Consider the following 20746-nt stretch of genomic DNA (forward strand, 5'->3'; position numbering starts at 1 on the left):
ATAACCCACAGAATAGGAGAAAATATTTGAAAAATACTCATGTGACAAGGGATTAATAACTAGTCTATATATAATGCTCAACACAATAGCAAAACACTAATCTGATTAATAATGGGCACAAGAACTGAATAGACATTTCTCAAAAGAAGATATACAAAGGGCCAACAGATATATGAAAAAATGCCTAACGTCACTAATCATTAGAGAAATGCAAGTCAAAACTACAATGAAATATAATTTCACCCCAGTTAAAATGGCTTTCATCTAAAAGATAGGCAATAATGGATGCTGGCAAGGATGTGGAAGAAGGGAAACCATTGTATAGCATTGGTGAGACTATAAGTACAGCTACTATGGAAAGCAGTATAGAGGCTCCTCACAAAACTAAAAATAGAACCACCATATGATCAAACAATTCCACTCTTGGATATATATCTACAAGAAAGGAAATCAATATATTGAAAAGACTGTGTGCATCATGTTTATTGCAGCACCATTCACAATAGTCAAACTATGGAATCAACCTAATTTATCATCAACAGATAAATGGATAAAGAAAATGTGGCAAATACACACAATGGAATATTATTCAGCTGTAAAAAAGAATGAAATTATATCATTTGCAGCAACACAGATGGAACTGGAGGTTAAGTAAAAGAATTCAAGTACAGGAAGACAAATATTGCATGTTCTCATTCATGTGGGAGCTAAAAAAGTGAATTGTGGATGTCATGAAGATAGAGTAGATTGCTGGTTACCAGAGGCCAGAAAGGTAAGTAGGGAAGAGGCATGAAGAGAAGTTCATTATTGGATCCAAATATATGGCTTGGGCCAGGTTTGGTCAACCTGTAATCCTAGCACTTTGAAAGGCCAAGGCAGGAAGATTCCTTGAGCTCTGGAGTTCAAGACAAGCCTGGGCAACACATAGAGACTTTGTCTCTGAAAAAAAATCAGCGAGGCGTGGTGGGAGATGCCTATAGTCCTAGCTACTTGGGAGGCTGAGGTGGGAGGATTGCTTGAGCCTGGGAGACCAAGGCTGCAGTGAGCTATGATTATGCTACTGCTCTCCAGCCTAAGCAACAGAATGATACCCTGTCTCATACATCTTTGTAGTGAGAGTTTGAGAGAGTAAATAAGACCTAGTGTTAGATAGATCAATAGGGTGACTATAGTTTACAGTAATCTATTATATATTTCAAAATAGTACCAAGAGGATGATTCAATGTTCCTAGCATAAGGAAATGACAAACATTTAAGGTGATGTATATCCCAAGTATACTGATTTGATCTTTACAGGTTATATGAATGTATTAAATGGTCACAGAGACCCTAAAATATGTACATCTATTATGCATCAATAAAGAAGGAAATTTAAAAATATCTTGAGACAAACGCAGTTGGAAACAAAAATCAAAATGTATAGGATACTGAAAAAACAGTTCTAAGAGGAAAGTTTACAGCAATAAATGCCAAATCAAAAAAGAAGAAGAGTCACAAATAAACAACTTAATGTTGCACCTTAAGAAAACAGGAAAAGAAGAAACTAAGCCCAATGTTAGCAAAAGGAAAGAAATAACCAAGATCAGAGTAGAAATAAATGAAATACAAAAGATCAAGAAAACTAAAAGTTGGTTTTTTAAAGTGATAAACACCATTGATAGACCTTTAGGTAGACTAAGAGAAAAAGAGAAAAGATTCCAATAAATAAAATCAGAAATGAAAGAGAAGACATCACAATGACATCAGAAAAACACAAAGGATCATAAGAGAACATTATGAATAATTGTATATCAACAAATTGGATACTCTAGAAGAAATGAACAAAATCCTAAACATATACAACCTACCAAGACTGAACTTGGAAGAAATAGAAAATCTGAAAGACCAATAAGGGGGAGAGGAAATCAAAAGAATAATGAAACATGTACCATCAAAGAAAATCCCAGGACCTGATGAATTCACTGCTGAATTCTTTCAAGCATTTAAAGAAACACGAATACCAATTCTCTACAAACTATTCCAAAAAATCAAAGAGGAAGGAACACTTCCAACCTCTTTTTACAAAGCTAGCATTACCCTAATACCAAAACCAGACAAGAATATTACAAGAAAAAAAACAAACTACAGACCAATATCCTTGATAAACATATATGCAAAAATCCTCAACAAAATACTAACAAACTGAATTCAACAGCACATTAAAAGTATCATTTACCACAATCAAGTGGAATTTATACCTGGGATCCAAAGACAGTTTAACACAAGAAAATCAATAAATGTGATACACCACACTAATAGAATGAAGAATAAGGTTCATATGATCATCCTGATAGATGCAGAAAAAATACTTGACAAAATCCAATATCCCTTTGTGATAAAAACTCTAAATAAATCAGGTGTAGAAGAAATGTAACTCAACACAATAAAGGCTGTATATGACAAACCCACAGTTAATATCATACCAAATGGGGAAAAGTTGAAAGTTTTTTCTCCAAGATCTGGGACCAGACAAATATGTTTGCTCTTGCCACTTCTGTTCAATGTAGTACTGGAGATCTTAGCCAGAGCAATTAGGCAGGAAAAATAAATACAGGGAATCCAAATTGGAAAGGAAGAATTTAAATTGTCTCTGTATGCAGACAACATGATCTTATATATAGAAAACCCTAAAATTTCCACCAAAAACCTGTTAGAATTGATAGATTTGGTAAATTTGCAGGGTACAAAATCAACATGCAAAAATTAATATTGTTTCTCTACACTAACAATAAACTTTCCAAAAAGGAAATTGAGTACCATCCCATTTACAATAGCTAAACAAACGAACAAAAACAACAACTCTTAGGACTACATTTAACCAAGGAGGTCAAAGATCTACACACTAAAAGCTATAGAACAGTAATAAATTGAAGAAGATACAAATAAATGAAAAGGTATTTCATGCTCATGGATTGGAAAAATTAATATTATTAAAAATTCCATACTACCCAAAGGTATCTCAAGATTTGATGCAATATCTGTAAAAATTCCAATCTCATTTCTTATAGATATAAGAAAATTCTAACATTCATATGGAACCACAAAAATCTCTGAATAGCCAAGGCAATCATGAGCAAAAAGAACAAAGCTGGAGGCAGCATACTACCAGATTTCAGACTATACTATGAAGTAATAGTAATGAAAACAGCATGTCACTGGCATAAAAATAGACACAACAACCAACAGAATAGGATAGAGAACTCAGAAAAGAACCCACATATCTGTTGTTAATTGATCTTCCAATTCACAATGTACAATGTGAAAAGGACAGTCTTTTCAATAAATGGTGTTGGGAAAACTGGATATCTATATGCAAAAGACTGAAATCGGACCCTTATCTCACACCATATAAAAAAATCAACTCAAAATGGGTTGAAGACTTAAACATAAGACCTGAAACTGTAAAACTACTAGAAAAAAACAGAGAGGAAAAACTATACAACATTGGTCTGGGCAATACTTTTTTAGATTTGACCTCAAAAGTGCAGTCAACAAAAGCGAAGACAGAGAAGTGGGATTACCTCAAAATAAAAATCTTCTGCATATCAAAGGAAACATTAGGGTGAAGAGACAACCTATGGATTAGAAGAAAATATTTGCAAGCCACATATCTGATAAGGGATTAGTATGCAAAATACATAAGGAACTCCTCTCTATAGAAACAAAACAAATAATCTGGTTAAGAAATGGGAAAGGGGCCTGAATTTCTCAACCGAAGACATACAAGTGGCTAACAGATAAATGAATACAATGTCCAACATTGCTAATAATTCAAGTGATATAAATTAAAACTACTATGCAATATCACCTCATACCTGTTAGAATTTCTATTATCAAAAAGGTGAGAACTGTTGGCAAGGATATACAGAAAAGAGAACCCTTTATGCTGTTGGTGGGAATGTAAATTCGTACAACCATTATGGAAAAAAGTAGGCAGTTCCTTGAAAAATTAAAAGTAGAATTAACATAAGATCTAGCAATCCCACTTCTGGATGGTACCTGAATGATATGAAATCAGTATATGAAAGAGATATCTGTACTCCCTTGTTCAATGAAGTACTATTCACAATAGCCAAGTTGTGGAATCAACCTAAATCTCTATCAAGGGATAAATGGATAAAGAAAATGTGATATATGTATATGATAGAATACTATTCAGCCTTAAAAAGATGAAATTTTATCATTTGTGACAGCATGGACAACATGTTTATGACAACATGGATAAAATTGGAAAACCTTATGCTAAGTGAAATAAGCCAAACACTGAAAGGCAAATACTACATGTTCTCACTTTTATGTGGAATCTAAAGCAATTGAACTCAGAAGAAAAGTAGACTGGTGGTTACCAGAGACTGGAGGGTTAGGGGCATGGGGAGATGGTGGGTAAAAAGCCTCACATAGGAGAAATAAGTTTGATTGCTTTTTTTCTTGAGATCAATAGCACAGCATGCTGAATATAGATAATAATTGAGTACTGTACATTTCAGTATCACTGAGTAAATTTCTAATGTCATCATAAAAATGTTAAATATTTAAGGTGATATATATGTTAATTAGCTTAATTTAATCAATCCACATTGTATTAAAAAACCATAATCCGCTCTGTATCCCATAAATATATACAACTATAATTTGTCAATATATAATAACAAAGGAGTGATTTCTGGCAATGAATTCAACAGCAAAAATTAATTCTGGTGCATGATTGTTATCATTCAATTCCTCTTTATTTTCTTTTTTTTTTTAATTTATTTATTATTATTATACTTTAAGTTGTAGGGTACATGTGCATAACGTGCAGGTTTGTTACATATGTATACTTGTGCCATGTTGGTGTGCTGCACCCATCAACTCGTCATTTACATCAGGTATAACTCCCAATGCAATCCCTCCCCCCTCCGCCCTCCCCATGATAGGCCCCAGTGTGTGATGTTCCCCTTCCTGAGTCCAAGTGATCTCCTTGTTCAGTTCCCACCTATGAGTGAGAACATGCGGTGTTTGGTTTTCTGTTCTTGTGATAGTTTGCTGAGAATGATGGTTTCCAGCTGCATCCATGTCCCTACAAAGGACAAAACTCATCCTTTTTTATGGCTGCATAGTATTCCATGGTGTATATGTGCCACATTTTCTTAATCCAATCTGTCACTGATGGACATTTGGGTTGATTCCAAGTCTTTGCTATTGTGAATAGTGCTGCAATAAACATATGTGTGCATGTGTCTTTATAGCAGCATAATTTATAATCCTTTGGGTATATACCCAGTAATGGGATGGCTGGGTCATATGGTACATCTAGTTCTAGATCCTTGAGGAATCGCCATACTGTTTTCCATAATGGTTGAACTAGTTTACAATCCCACCAACAGCGTAAAAGTGTTCCTATTTCTCCACATCCTCTCCAGCACCTGTTGTTTCCTGACTTTTTAATGATCACCATTCTAACTGGTGTGAGATGGTATCTCATTGTGGTTTTGATTTGCATTTCTCTGATGACCAGTGATGATGAGCATTTTTTCATGTGTCTGTTGGCTGTATGAATGTCTTCTTTTGAGAAATGTCTGTTCATATCCTTTGCCCACTTTTTGATGGGGTTGTTTGTTTTTTTCTTGTAAATTTGTTTGAGTTCTTTGTAGGTTCTGGATATTAGCCCTTTGTCAGATGAGTAGATTGCAAAAATTTTCTCCCATTCTGTAGGTTGCCTGTTCACTCTGATGGCAGTTTCTTTTGCTGTGTAGAAGCTCTTTAGTTTAATGAGATCCCATTTGTCAATTTTGGCTTTTGTTGCCATTGCTTTTGGTGTTTTAGACATGAAGTCTTTGCCCATGCCTATGTCCTGAATGGTATTACCTAGGTTTTCCTCTAGGATTTTTATGGTATTAGGTCTAACATTTAAGTCTCTAATCCATCTTGAATTAATTTTCGTATAAGGAGTAAGGAAAGGATCCAGTTTCAGCTTTCTACTTACGGCTAGCCAATTTTCCCAGCACCATTTATTAAATAGGGAATCCTTTCCCCATTTCTTGTTTTTGTCAGATTTGTCAAAGATCAGATGGCTGTAGATGTGTGGTATTATTTCTGAGGACTCTGTTCTGTTCCATTGGTCTATATCTCTGTTTTGGTACCAGTACCATGCTGTTTTGGTTACTGTAGCCTTGTAGTATAGTTTGAAGTCAGGTAGCGTGATGCCTCCAGCTTTGTTCTTTTGACTTAGGATTGTCTTGGAGACGCGGGCTCTTTTTTGGTTCCATATGAACTTTAAAGCAGTTTTTTCCAATTCTGTGAAGAAACCCATTGGTAGCTTGATGGGGATGGCATTGAATCTATAAATTACCTTGGGCAGTATGGCCATTTTCACGATATTGATTCTTCCTATCCATGAGCATGGTATGTTCTTCCATTTGTTTGTGTCCTCTTTTATTTCACTGAGCAGTGGTTTGTAGTTCTCCTTGAAGAGGTCCTTTACATCCCTTGTAAGTTGGATTCCTAGGTATTTTATTCTCTTTGAAGCAATTGTGAATGGAAGTTCATTCATGATTTGGCTCTCTGTTTGTCTGTTACTGGTGTATAAGAATGCTTGTGATTTTTGCACATTAATTTTGTATCCTGAGACTTTGCTGAAGTTGCTTATCAGCTTAAGGAGATTTTGGGCTGAGACAATGGGGTTTTCTAAATATACAATCATGTCATCTGCAAAGAGGGACAATTTGACTTCTTCTTTTCCTAACTGAATGCCCATGATTTCTTTCTCTTGCCTAATTGCCCTAGCCAGAACTTCAAACGCTATGTTGAATAGGAGTGGTGAGAGAGGGCATCCCTGTCTTGTGCCAGTTTTCAAAGGGAATTTTTCCAGTTTTTGCCCATTCAGTATGATATTGGCTGTGGGTTTGTCATAAATAGCTCTTATTATTTTGAGGTACGTTCCATCAATACCAAATTTATTGAGCGTTTTTAGCATGAAGGGCTGTTGAATTTTGTCAAAAGCCTTTTCTGCATCTATTGAGATAATCATGTGGTTCTTGTCTTTGGTTCTGTTTATATGCTGGATTACGTTTATTGATTTGCGAATGTTGAACCAGCCTTGCATCCCAGGGATGAAGCCCACTTGATCATGGTGGATAAGCTTTTTGATGTACTGCTGGATTTGGTTTGCCAGTATTTTATTGAGGATTTTTGCATGGATGTTCATCAGGGATATTGGTCTAAAATTCTCTTTTTTTGTTGTGTCTCTGCCAGGCTTTGGTATCAGGATGATGTTGGCCTCATAAAATGAGTTAGGAAGGATTCCCTCTTTTTCTATTGATTGGAATAGTTTCAGAAGGAATGGTACCAACTCCTCCTTGTACCTCTGGTAGAATTCAGCTGTGAATCCATCTGGTCCTGGACTTTTTTTGGTTGGTAGGCTATTAATTATTGCCTCAATTTCAGAGCCTGCTATTGGTCTATTCAGGGATTCAACTTCTTCCTGGTTTAGTCTTGGGAGAGTGTAAGTGTCCAGGAAATTATCCATTTCTTCTAGATTTTCCAATTTATTTGCGTAGAGGTGTTTATAGTACTCTCTGATGGTAGTTTGTATTTCTGTGGGGTTGGTGGTGATATCCCCTTTATCATTTTTAATTGCGTCGGTTTGATTCTTCTCTCTTTTCTTCTTTATTAGTCTTGCTAGCGGTCTGTCAATTTTGTTGATCTTTTCAAAAAACCAACTCCTGGATTCATTGATTTTTTGGAGGGTTTTTTGTGTCTCTATCTCCTTCAGTTCTGCTCTGATCTTAGTTATTTCTTGCCTTCTGCTAGCTTTCAAATGTGTTTGCTCTTGCTTCTCTAGTTCTTTTAATTGCGATGTTAGAGTGTCAATTTTAGATCTTTCCTGCTTTCTCTTGTGGGCATTTAGTGCTATAAATTTCCCTCTACACACTGCTTTAAATGTGTCCCAGAGATTCTGGTATGTTGTATCTTTGTTCTCATTGGTTTCAAAGAACATCTTTATTTCTGCCTTCATTTCGTTATGTACCCAGTAGTCATTCAGGAGCAGGTTGTTCAGTTTCCATGTAGTTGAGCGGTTTTGATTGAGTTTCTTAGTCCTGAGTTCTAGTTTGATTGCACTGTGGTCTGAGAGACAGTTTGTTATAATTTCTGTTCTTGTACATTTGCTGAGGAGTGCTTTACTTCCAATTATGTGGTCAATTTTGGAGTAAGTACGATGTGGTGCTGAGAAGAATGTATATTCTGTTGATTTGGGGTGGAGAGTTCTATAGATGTCTATTAGGTCTGCTTGCTGCAGAGATGAGTTCAATTCCTGGATATCCTTGTTAACTTTCTGTCTCGTTGATCTGTCTAATGTTGACAGTGGAGTGTTGAAGTCTCCCATTATTATTGTATGGGAGTCTAAGTCTCTTTGTAAGTCTCTAAGGACTTGCTTTATGAATCTGGGTGCTCCTGTATTGGGTGCATATATATTTAGGATAGTTAGCTCTTCCTGTTGAATTGATCCCTTTACCATTATGTAATGGCCTTCTTTGTCTCTTTTGATCTTTGATGTTTTAAAGTCTGTTTTATCAGAGACTAGTATTGCAACCCCTGCTTTTTTTTGTTCTCCATTTGCTTGGTAAATGTTCCTCCATCCCTTTATTTTGAGCCTATGTATGTCTCTGCGTGTGAGATGGGTCTCCTGATTACAGCAGACTGATGGGTCTTGACTCTTTATCCAGTTTGCCAGTCTGTGTCTTTTAATTGGAGCATTTAGTCCATTTACATTTAAGGTTAAGATTGTTATGTGTGAACTTGATCCTGCCATTATGATATTAACTGGTTATTTTGCTCGTTAGTTGATGCAGTTTCTTCCTAGCCTCGATGGTCTTTACATTTTGGCATGTTTTTGCAATGGCTGGTACTGGTTGTTCCTTTCCATGTTTAGTGCTTCCTTCAGGGTCTCTTGTAAGGCAGGCCTAGTGGTGACAAAATCTCTAAGCATTTGCTTATCTGTAAAGGATTTTATTTCTCCTTCACTTATGAAACTTAGTTTGGCTGGATATGAAATTCTGGGTTTAAAATTCTTTTCTTTAAGAATGTTGAATATTGGCCCCCACTCTCTTCTGGCTTGTAGAGTTTCTGCTGAGAGATCTGCTGTTAGTCTGATGGGCTTCCCTTTGTGGGTAACCTGACCTTTCTCTCTGGCTGCCCTTAAGATTTTTTCCTTCATTTCAACTTTGGTGAATCTGGCAATTATGTGTCTTGGAGTTGCTCTTCTCGAGGAGTATCTTTGTGGCGTTCTCTGTATTTCCTGGATTTGAATGTTGGCCTGCCCTACTAGGTTGGGGAAGTTCTCCTGGATGATATCGTGAAGAGTGTTTTCCAACTTGGTTCCATTTCCCCCCTCACTTTCAGGCATGCCAATCAGATGTAGATTTGATCTTTTCACATAATCCCATACTTCTTGAAGGCTTTGTTCATTTCTTTTTCTTCTTTTTTCTTTAGACTTCTCTTCTCACTTCATTTCATTCATTTGATCCTCAATCGCTGATACTCTTTCTTCCAGCTGATCGAGTCGGTTACTGAAGCTTATGCATTTGTCATGTATTTCTCATGTTATGGTTTTTATCTCTGTCAGTTCATTTATGGCCTTCTCTGCATTCATTATTCTAGTTATCCATTCTTCCATTCTATTTTCAAGATTTTTAGTTTCTTTGCACTGGGTACGTAATTCGTCCTTTAGCTCTGAGAAGTTTGATGGACCGAAGCCTTCTTCTCTCAACTTGTCAAAGTCATTCTCTGTCCAGCTTTGATCCGTTGCTGGCGATGAGCTGCACTCCTTTGCTGGGGGAGATGCGCTCTTATTTTTTGAATTTCCAGCTTTTCTGCCCTGCTTTTTCCCCATCTTTGTGGTTTTATCTGCCTCTGGTCTTTGATGATGGTGACTTACTGATGGGATTTTGGTGTAGGTGTCCTTCCTGTTTGATAGTTTTCCTTCTATCAGTCAGGACCCTCAGCTGTAGGTCTGTTGGAGATTTCTTGAGGTCCACTCCAGACCCTGTTTGCCTGGGTATCAGCAGCAGAGGCTGCAGAAGATAGAATATTTCTGAACAGCGAGTGTACCTGTCTGATTCTTGCTTTGGAAGCTTCCTCTCAGGGGTGTACTCCACCCTGTGAGGTGTGGGGTGTCAGACTGCCCCTAGTGGGGGATGTCTCCCAGTTAGGCTACTCAGGGGTCAGGGACCCACTTGAGCAGGGAGTCTGTCCGTTCTCAGATCTCAACCTCCGTGTTGGGAGATCCACTGCTCTCTTCAAAGCTGTCAGACAGAGTCATTTGCGTCTGCAGAGGTTTCTGCTACGTTTGTTATTGTTTACTGTGCCCTGTCCCCAGAGGTGGAGTCTACAGAGACAGGCAGGTTTCCTTGAGCTGCTGTGAGCTCCACCCAGTTCGAGCTTCCCAGCAGCTTTGTTTATCTACTTAAGCCTCAGCAATGGCGGGCGCCCCTCCCCCAGCCTCGCTGCTGCCTTGCCGGTAGATCACAGACTGCTGTGCTAGCAATGAGGGAGGCTCCGTGGGTGTGGGACCCTCCCGGCCAGGTGTGGGATATGATCTCCTGGTGTGCCTGTTTGCTTAAAGCGCAGTATTGGGGTGGGAGTTACCCGATTTTCCAGGTGTTGTGTGTCTCAGTTCCCCTGGCTAGGAAAAGGGATTCCCGTCCCCCTTGCGCTTCCCAGGTGAGGCAATGCCTCGCCCTGCTTCAGCTGTCGCTGGTCGGGCTGCAGCGGCTGACCAGCACCGATGGTCCGGCACTCCCCAGTGAGATGAACCCAGTACCTCAGTTGAAAATGCAGAAATCAGCCGTCTTCTGTGTCGCTCACGCTGGGAGTTGGAGACTGGAGCTGTTCCTATTCGGCCATCTTGCTCCGCCCCTCTCCTCTTTATTTTCTACTGCAAACAAAGATGTTCCTATTTAAATAGAAATTGCTGAAAATAGTTACTTATTAGGATTCATATACAACTGACACTGCTTTTCAAGATCCAGTTATTTCATTATTGGTAAGATTTTCAAATTGACATGTATTTATTAAATGCCTATAATGATTGCCAAGGTTCCCTCTAATTTTGAGAAAATTTCATTATTCTTTTCATATATAAACCATCTTAATTTCTGATTCTGTGACCCTGATTTATATTTGAGTCTGAGTTTAAACTCTGCTTAGTTGAAGAGAATAATAATATACATTTCTGGTAGCACAAGCTAAGAAAACAATGAATCATATTAAGTAAATTAAATAATTGTATTCACTTTAGAAACAGATTAATATTTTGATTTTTTAAAGTTAAAGGTAGTAATAATATCTTACTAGCTCTTTTACCTCTTGAATTACCTCAGCGTTAAAGACAGAAGACATGAAAGAAAATCTGGTTATTCCCAAAGAGAGATGAAACTTGATACTACACTTGGTGACTTTCAAGAATTCCATTAATTTGAGTGACTCTTCAAAATCTTATCTAAAATATGTTTTCCAGCTAACTATGTATTTTTAAAGGACAAATGTATGTTATTTATATACTGGGTTTCTTGACAACTTGGTATTAAGCACGCCTTACTATGCCATGATTTAAAATGTATTTATTTAGATGTGCCATACTTAATAAGCAACTTGAAATTTTGGGACTGACATGAAAACATATTTGTCTATCTCTGATTTATTCTTCTGAAACCTGGCCATACTTCTTAGTCTTGATTCTCTGGCTCTCAGGGAACTGCTGAAAAATTTCTGAGGTCTTAAGATCACTTTCTGTAATTCAAACTCTATTCTGAGGACATCCTTTGTAGTTGCAAACTTTCAAGCCTGAGATTAATACACCTTTAATCTTTTAAAATTATTGCCCAGTGTCTCCTTAGGTTTGTCACAATATTTACCTTAAAAAGGGGTACCCCTTAAAGGAAAAATGTCTTAAATTTAGCAGTAGGCTTTGGTAGATAAGTAGGTTTCATTATAAAAATAAGTGAAAGAAATAAGAATTTTTGGTTCCTCCTTCAGGGCCACTTAAATTGGGGCCCTTAGAATTCTCAATATTGATTTTGACTGCTTTAAGTGTAGTGCGTGCGTGTGTGTGTGTGTCCTATTTCCTAGTTTATTTTCCTGAAGTCTTATATTTTCAAATTTTAAAACCTAGTTAATGTCTTACTTCTTCAAAGAAATCTTGGATGAAGGAAACTGAATTGTCTCCATCCACAGTAGTTCCATAATCTCTCTTAATTAGGTGTCAGGGATCTTAGTATTGCATTATCCTTCCTCATGACCTGTATTGTTCACCTTTTTTGGGGTCATTCCAATGACCACTGAACTTCTCAATGCTGATTTTACTTGAAGATAATTGTGCTGCCTTATTTAACTTGTCAGGGGTAAAACAAGTTTTTTTTTTTCTTTTTTTATAAATGCTTTGAAAAATTGAAAATTTTCACCATTCCCCTTCTTTCTTGCTAATGAGAAATGGGGCTGGGATGACTGCCTAGTGAGTAGACCAAGGACTACAGGGATTTTGTCATTTCTGTTGGCAGAACAAGAGAAGGAAGAGGCGGCTCCACAATGGGGTAGGAGCAGATATTGGGGAATAGAGAAGATTTCTGTGCCATTAGGAGCTGAAGGAATACCAGAGGCTGCTGAAACTCCATAGACTTAATTGTTCGTTCATTCATTCATTCATTCATTCATCCCACAAATATTTTTCAGAATATTTGTATTTTCAAAATGCCCCCTCTGTGTTGGGTGGCAGGATGAAAGACATTTGTGTGCCCTGAAGCTTTTATTCCAGGTTAACTAGCTCTGCTTTCTGGTGTGTCTTGGTTCCTCTTTCTAGCGGCTTTGTGTTCGCCCTTACCTGTGTTTTTCCAGGCTCAGGGTAAGTTCAATGCATGCTTTTTATTGAGAATGATGTTTATTACAAGGCTTTTAACCTAATTTAGCTGCTGAAAATTTCCTATATGAGTATTTTTTCCTTTTCCAAAATCATTTTTCTCCTTTGTTCCTTATTTTCTTTAGTAACATTTAATTTTGATAAATAAATAAAAAATAGAATGTCTTTCCTTTTTAATCACCTCTTTCCTCTTGAATTCATATTCTTCCTTGGCTAACTAAATTAAAATGCTTGGAGGATATTTTTCCCCCACTAAAAAAAAATCTTGTTTATCTCTACATGACATTCTCTCTTTTCTGAAAGTGCTTTCACTTTAGTGCTTTTTTCTTTTGCCTTTTATTTGATATTCCTTTTTATTCTCATGCTCATTGAAGTCAGTTTTTCTTTTTTTACACATTCCACTATTTCTTTTCAAGTTGGCCTGTATCAGCACTTAGTTTCTCTCTCTTTTCTTCTTCTCAATAAATCTTTTTTTCTCTTAATCTTTTTCTTTCTCTCCTTCTTATTCTCTTTACGGGGAAGAAAGATTTGGAAACTTTTTTTTTTCTTTTTCTTTTTTAAACCATTGTCCTGGGACTTTCGCTCCAGAGAGGGCATTCTCAGGATGACTCTTGTCTCCCAGGGAGGCAGTGTTCACGCTCTGCTCCTCTCAGCTCTTCTCCCCTCCTCTTCCCCTCCTCATCTCCTTTGCCCTTCATTCTCTGGGAACAAGGTTAACAAGTCCTCCAGCTGTCCCATTTGTACAGCGTTTGGTTTGGGAGGCATTGTACTAGGTTTTTCTCACCTTCTTAACTCCCCAGTTAGGAATACTGATAAATGGATTCCTGGCTCAGGCTAGTGAGGAAGGACCATTCTTTTTGAAGCCCTTTCTAGAGCACCACGTGAATTACCAATGTCTCTTTGGTAAATCTGTGGTGCACATGGAAATGCTTGTTGTTTTCGAAAAGAAAAACTTGCATTCCTCTTGCTTCTATTTAAGTAGATAATTCCAGGTTTGGCATGGTGACTCGTGCCTGTGATTCCAGTGCTTTGGGAGATTGAGGCAGGAGGATCATTTGAGGCCAAGTGTTGGAGGCTGCACTGAGCTAGGATCAAGCTACTGCACTCCAGCCTGAGTGACAGAGCAAGACACTATCTCTAAACATTTTTTTTTTAAAAAATAGATAATTCATTTCATATTTTCTGGCCCTGTTTTTACTTTTCCTGTACTTCACAAATAACTATCCGTAATCACATATATTTGAATATAGGCTGTTACGAAGTGCCAGCCTTTTCTTTGCTAGGTCTTAACCTGAAATAATGTAGATTTCAAGGGTGTTAGAACAAAAAGCCCTCAAAGATGCTATCAAGACTTGCTTTCAAGTTGAAGGCCAGACTCTGAAAGTAGTAATATAAGGGTAGCAATGGTCTATTTTCATTTTAAGAAGGAGAATGCTTACAAGTGGCAGATTATAAAAATGTAACTTTCCAGCTCCTAGCAATAATTACATCAACGTAGTGTGTTAGCAGTGGTGTTGTCTTAAGGGAAAAATAAAAAAAAAAATTATAGCCTAATGAAGGTGATTTGGCAGTCCAGAATTTTTCCAAGATGAGATGAGCTCAATATGGGGGAGAAGTAATAAATGTGGTCCTTTTTGTTCAAAAGGTAAGGGACTCCTCATCAGAACACACTCTGGATCCAAATGCAGGGAGTGGTTGATGTGGGACCAGAACTCAGGACTTTTGACTCCTACTTGAGTGCTTCCCATTAGAAAACAGAATATTAATTTATTCTTTCATTCAACAAACATTTACTGGTGCCTATTATGGGTCAGATAGATGGAAAACGAGATGATGATACAAGAAACTCACAGCCAAGTAGGAAGTTGGCAAAATCACTCGGCAGAGACTGCCATCGCGGGTGCTATGCGTGCTGCTGGAGTGGGCAGAGGGGTTATGGGAACCCATAAACTTTACAGTTTCAGCTTTTATTGAGTATTTGTTTTACATCTATCTGCTATGCTTACAAAATGTGCCTATTTTATGTCTATTTATGGGTATCTTGTTTGCTTTTAACCTAAGGTATTAAATTTAGCTTGTATTCCTCTATGATGATCAACCCTTCTTCCACTTTTAGACCTCTTAAACCAGTTACACCTCCCCTAGCTTGGCAGGTACTCAGTAAATGTGTGTGTGTGTGTGAGTGTGTGTGTGCGCGCTTTGATAAGAATGATACAAGTGGAGGCCGGGCGCGGTGGCTGAAGCCTGTAATCCTAGCACTTTGGGAGGCCGAGACGGGCGGATCACGAGGTCAGGAGATCGAGACCATCCTGGCTAACATGGTGAAACCCCGTCTCTACTAAAAAATACAAAAAACTAGCCGGGCAAGGTGGCAGGCGCCTGTAGTCCCAGCTACTCGGGAGGCTGAGGCAGGAGAATGGTGTAAATCTGGGAGGCGGAGCTTGCAGTAAGCCGAGATCCGGCCACTGCACCCCAGCCTGGGCGACAAAGCGAGACTCCTTCTGAAAAAAAAAAAAAAAAGAATGATACACAGTTTTTCCATCGGGGTGCTGTGTGTTCTTATCATAAATCCCTATCAAGTTTTGTTGTGTTTAGGTCTGCCCACTTCTCCAACTTGTGATCCTTATTGATTTTAACCAAGAACTTAAAGTTGTGGACCACTGTTTATTTAGCATGTTTCCAGTTCATGTATCTAAGTAGCTAATAAAAAATGTTGACTAGAGCTCAGTCCAGGGCTTACCATGGCTCTCTGCTATGGTCCCTGCTCAGCAGATGAATTTGTAAGAAGGCTCAACTCATCCAGGGCCTCCCTAGAAAGTTTTTCTAAAGTCAAGCACAGCAAATAAAGTTATTATTCATTAAATGTTTAATATTCATTATAGATAATATATTACTTTTTAGTCAAACTTACAATAAGGTAGAGTTGTATTTTTATATGATCAATGTATTTAACAGTAGGTTAGGGCCCTTACATAATTATTGTGCATGTTCTGTTTTTGCTCATTTTTTAAGACCTGGGGCCTAATTTTACCATTTCAAATGACTATAAAATTTTATAGTTGTTTCTTTTCCTTTGTGACATATTGTTGGTGATACCTATGATTTATTGGATTCTGAGTCCTTGATCAAGAACACAACCCCTAACTATGAAATGGTTCTTATGGGAAAACACAATCTGCTTTACAATGATATATTTTATAATGGAGTATCTCAAGAACTCATTGTTGCAACCATTGTGGACTACCTACACTTAAGACTACTTCAAATTCAAATTTCTATCAGGTCTCAGAAAGAAAAGCATAAAATATACCATTACATTAAATTAACTAACCTAATTTTATTTTTGTTGTTCTTTTTCTAAGATAGACTTGTAAATTATTTTTGTATATGTGCTTTTAGAAGTAGAAAATCCAAAATGTTATTTTTTCCACTTAAATGATATTATGACCATTTAAAGGGAAAATGAAAAGGATAATATAAAAGGGTGAAAGAAGGAGGGAAGTAGAAAGGCAAGAAGAGAGCTTCTAATAAGTAGAAACACAGATGGAAGGGCAAAAAGGCCCTGAGAAAGAAGGCCAGTGGCCTCCAGTGTCTGCTGGTCTCTGTGAAGGAGACCCCCTCATGGTGGCCCCTGCAAGCACATTGCTACCTTCCATACACTCTGTCTTCCCAAACTCTGGGACAGCTCTTCTTAAATCACCTCCACATCTGCCAGAGTGCCCTCTGAGCGTGCTTACCTCTAAGTGAACTGAACCCAATTTCAATCATAAAAAATAGATAGTTAAATATATGGCATTGGTCTTAGAGAATTGCTAATAATGGGCATTTGAACAGCACTAAAATTTCACAAAACTCTTTTTAGCTACATTTTCTTATTAATCCCTACAACAGCTTTGTGGGGAATACATTATTATTATCATTCCCATTTTAATGATTAAAAAAAAAGCTCAGAAAGGTCAAATTCCTTGTTTAATGCCACACAGCTAGGAAGTGGCATAGTGATAACACAACCCTTTGGTTCTAATTCTGTCAGTTTTCCTATTATGCCTTCAGACCTCTCCACTTACCTTCCAAATATGCATTTAGTGATATCTCAGGGCAGAGGTGGTGTAAATAATTTCTAGCAGTGGGGAATACAGGCATCTCATTCTTCCTCAGGTTAGCGCTTCCCCTGTGGGACACCTCTGCAACTGTTCTTTTCTCTTCTCAAACACATACTTTCTCTCTTTTACTTTTACCTTGCCAGTGGCGTTCCAACCATCCCCTTCTGTCCCCAGACTCATACATCTGATTTTGGCCTCCTTGTGTGCAGAGGGAAGAACTCTTTTGCTGTAGCTGTTCTATACTTCATTTGTGCCTGAGGGCTTCCTCAGTTCAATCTGAGACTGACTTAAGTTCAGTGTAGCCAGGAGCCATGGAGGGGAAGGGAAGAGAGAATCTTCTTCTCACAGAGCACCAGGGCTTCCAGGGAGTAACGTTCTCCATCAGTAGTTCTCCAAGGAAGCCAGAATCAACATTTACAGCTTTTGTTTCCCCTTTCCTTTATCTTTCCTATCTCATTTCTTCCTGCACCTGGTCTTATTATTGCTGTATTTGTGCCATAAATGAATATCATTAGAAAAGCTGGTTTGCCATAAACTACATTGCTAATATCATTTATAACTCTGTTATGGAAAAGATGTTTTAGGTTTGAGTGACATCCAGTCTTATAATTGCTAAGACTTATGTGTTCCAACACACCTCACTAGAAAGTACTCGATCATAGTATGTTCTTATTTATAATATATTATGCTGTGTAATATAATATATATGTATGTGTTATACTAAAAGATATCCAAATTCATATTTCATAGAAGCTAATTCTCTCCTTAAGTCACATTAACCTCTGTTTTACCAACTAAGGAATCTTTGGTGCTGAGATTCGAAGGGGAAAGACAAAAACCAAAAGAAAAATGCTCTTCTTTTTAAATAAGTATTTTGGTAGCTTAGTATATCAGTCCATAATTAATTATGTGGCAAGTAGCAATTATGATAAAGTGGGAAACCCTAGGTCTATTTACCTGCATCTGAGGATTAACAAAGTTGGGTTCAATTCTAGGGAAAGGGATCAGGAGGATTCATGGAGTTGAACACAGGATCTGTGCCACTGTTCTTGGTGAAGAGTAGGAAAGAGACCTTAGCAAACTCATGACTAACTTGTTCAAGGTTTCCGGAGAAGGTTGGCAGTGAGCGTGGCAAGGAAGATGACCTTTAGAAGTGGGAAACTTAGAATGAACAGGTTAAAGGGCAGGTTTGGGGAAATGTAAATAAAACTCAGTTGAATGAGACATACTGAGTCAAATGAATTTGTTCCGGAAATCCCAGGTTCTCTGTGATCAACATACATTCAGCAGAGGACATGCTACTAAGTGGGTTCATCCAATGAAGAGAATGAATAGTAGAAAGATGCAATGAAGTCCACAGGCTCAGCTGTACCCCCATCAGAAACTCTACCTCTCACCTGTGTGCTGGTCCGCTCCAGCAGGCATTCTCTTTGAGAATACTTGAATGGGATTAGAGACAACTGAGAAGAGCAGAAGTGAAGACCATGTAATTACAGAAACAAATGCTTAGTACTGAACAACCTGGTCTCGGAGGCTGTTTTTGGCCACCCGGTCCTGGTTAACTCAAGACTGAGCCCTCAGTTCCCTTCCTCCTTACCCTTCCTGTGTTTCTATGTGCCCACCTCTGCTCGTTTACTGAAATACCAATGACTTCTGTGCTTTTACCTCCCTCTTTATTTTCTTGCCTCAGGTTCAGCTCATACCAGACAAGTCTATGCCGTATTTTCACTTGGATGTTTTCCCATCAGGACAAACTCCACCTGGCAAGGCTGAGCTCACTCTGCTCCGTCCTAGCTTAGGTTCCTCTCCTAGAAACATTTTCCTGTTTCTGTTTGCAGTGATAACATGCTCCCCACCACAGAGAGTCAACGTCACCTCGGACTCATCTTGCTCATTCTCATTTCCAATCAACTTCCAAGGTCTGTCAAACGTTTCCTTAAAAGGGTTCCCCACTCCTTTTCTTTCTATTTCTACTGTTAATCCTCCATACCTAATCACTCTTTAATCTCTTAACTGGTTCCTCTACAACCTCAACCACCGCATTTTGCTTGACATTCTAATGCTAGCATATTATTTTTAAAATATATTAAAAAATCACATTGAAAAAGTTTTAGAGATTTCATTTTGCCAATGGAATAAAGATTACACAAGACCACACAGTTAGAGAGACTTAAGGCTAGAACCCGGGATTTTTGTGCTTCAATTCTAACACTTTTTCTACTGAAGCATACCGTGTCTTATAAATTCCAGCACAGGGATACAGTATTTGTCCTATTTTATCTCTAAATGCTTTAGTTCTTTATACTTTGTTTTAATCTATAAGTTGCTTCAGTTTCTTTTGGAGGTAGAAGAGATCATAAAACTTGGAAATCAAAACAAATGTTGATTAAAATAAAAATGCTGGTTTTACATTTTGGATGTTTGGATGGTTTCTGATTCAGAATTCTCTCATCATTGACTACTGCTTCCAGAGAGAGCATCTCTGTTTTGGCTGGGCTGGAGGTAGCTCTGGGTCTTGTCATGCTGTATTTCAAGAATGTCTGGATAGCTCAATATTTCAGTACTGTTAAGGAATGGAATACCATTCTATCCAGGGAATGTTAGCTAAAATACCCATTTTAACAAAGTCTAAATTAGGGTTGGAAGATTCTAACAAGGCTTATTTATAATGTCTTTACTTGGAACTAAGAGGTATCCCACAAGGGCTCTCTAGCCATCTTCAGGACCTAGAGGGTGGGGAAATTGGCCGACAAAAGCGGAGAACTTTGAGGAGATGGAACTCCACTGCTGTAAATATGACTGCCTGGGGAAACAGGCTTCACCCCGTATCCTGGAGGAGGGCTCTGCTGGACTCAGCCTCCCAAGGGCAACAGACCCTTTATATCCTATCTTGGGCACAATAATTGTCTCACCTGTTAGTGGGTTTGTTTCTTATGCCACCAAGTTATAATGGATGAGAAATTAGGTCAAGATGTGAAGCCCGTATTTGGCGATTTTCATCTTTAACGCACTTTCCAAATGTTAACTAATTAATCTGCTTGACAGTGTTCCATTTAACAGTTGTGCACGTTTTATGTTCATAAACTCTTATAAACTCTTTACTGCTTTGATATTTCATTCCTGATTCCTTCTCTGTAGGCCAAATTCAATAATTCTTTGCTGACATGATGCCACTCCTGCCTCCACAATCTAGGTGTCTTCATTGTGGTAGATGCACAAACAAAAAAATGAGATGAGGACATGGGAAGGAGGGCAGGAAGGAAACAGCCTCATCCTTGTAAATATCAGAAATGCCACACTGAGGCAGACCTGGAGCTCAGGCAGGAACTGCCTCTGACACGCCACCAAGATCGAGTGTTTAAAAACAGAACCTTAGAACACAGTACCTGGTGCATATCAGGACTCAGTGAATACTTGTTAAATTGATAAATTAATGTGCTGAAGAACAGCCATGCTTCCCCTTCTACTCCAGTATATCCATCCTCCCTCCTTTTCTCCCTCCCTCTCTCCATTCTTTCCTCCATGCCTCTGTCTTTCTTCTCTCTTTCTCTCTCTCTTTTTTAAGTGGCGGTATGGCTGTCCTTCAGCACACAAATTAATCTATTCAACAAGTATTTATTGAGTGTCTGTTATGTGCCAGGCCCTGTTCTAAGCACTAGGGATACAGTGGTGAACAAAGCAGACCTTAGTCTCTGCTCTCATGCAGCCCCGA

General features: G+C 38.2%; 1 long non-coding RNA gene across 2 annotated transcripts in view; it reads left to right on the plus strand.

The window, feature by feature from the left end:
• The window catches only part of LOC139363335 (uncharacterized), an 82556-nt gene that overhangs the window by 50826 nt on the left and 10984 nt on the right, over positions 1-20746 (plus strand). The window lies entirely within an intron of this gene.

The sequence above is a fragment of the Macaca nemestrina genome, chromosome 5, assembly GCF_043159975.1.
Source record: "Macaca nemestrina isolate mMacNem1 chromosome 5, mMacNem.hap1, whole genome shotgun sequence".
NCBI lineage: Eukaryota > Metazoa > Chordata > Mammalia > Primates > Cercopithecidae > Macaca > Macaca nemestrina.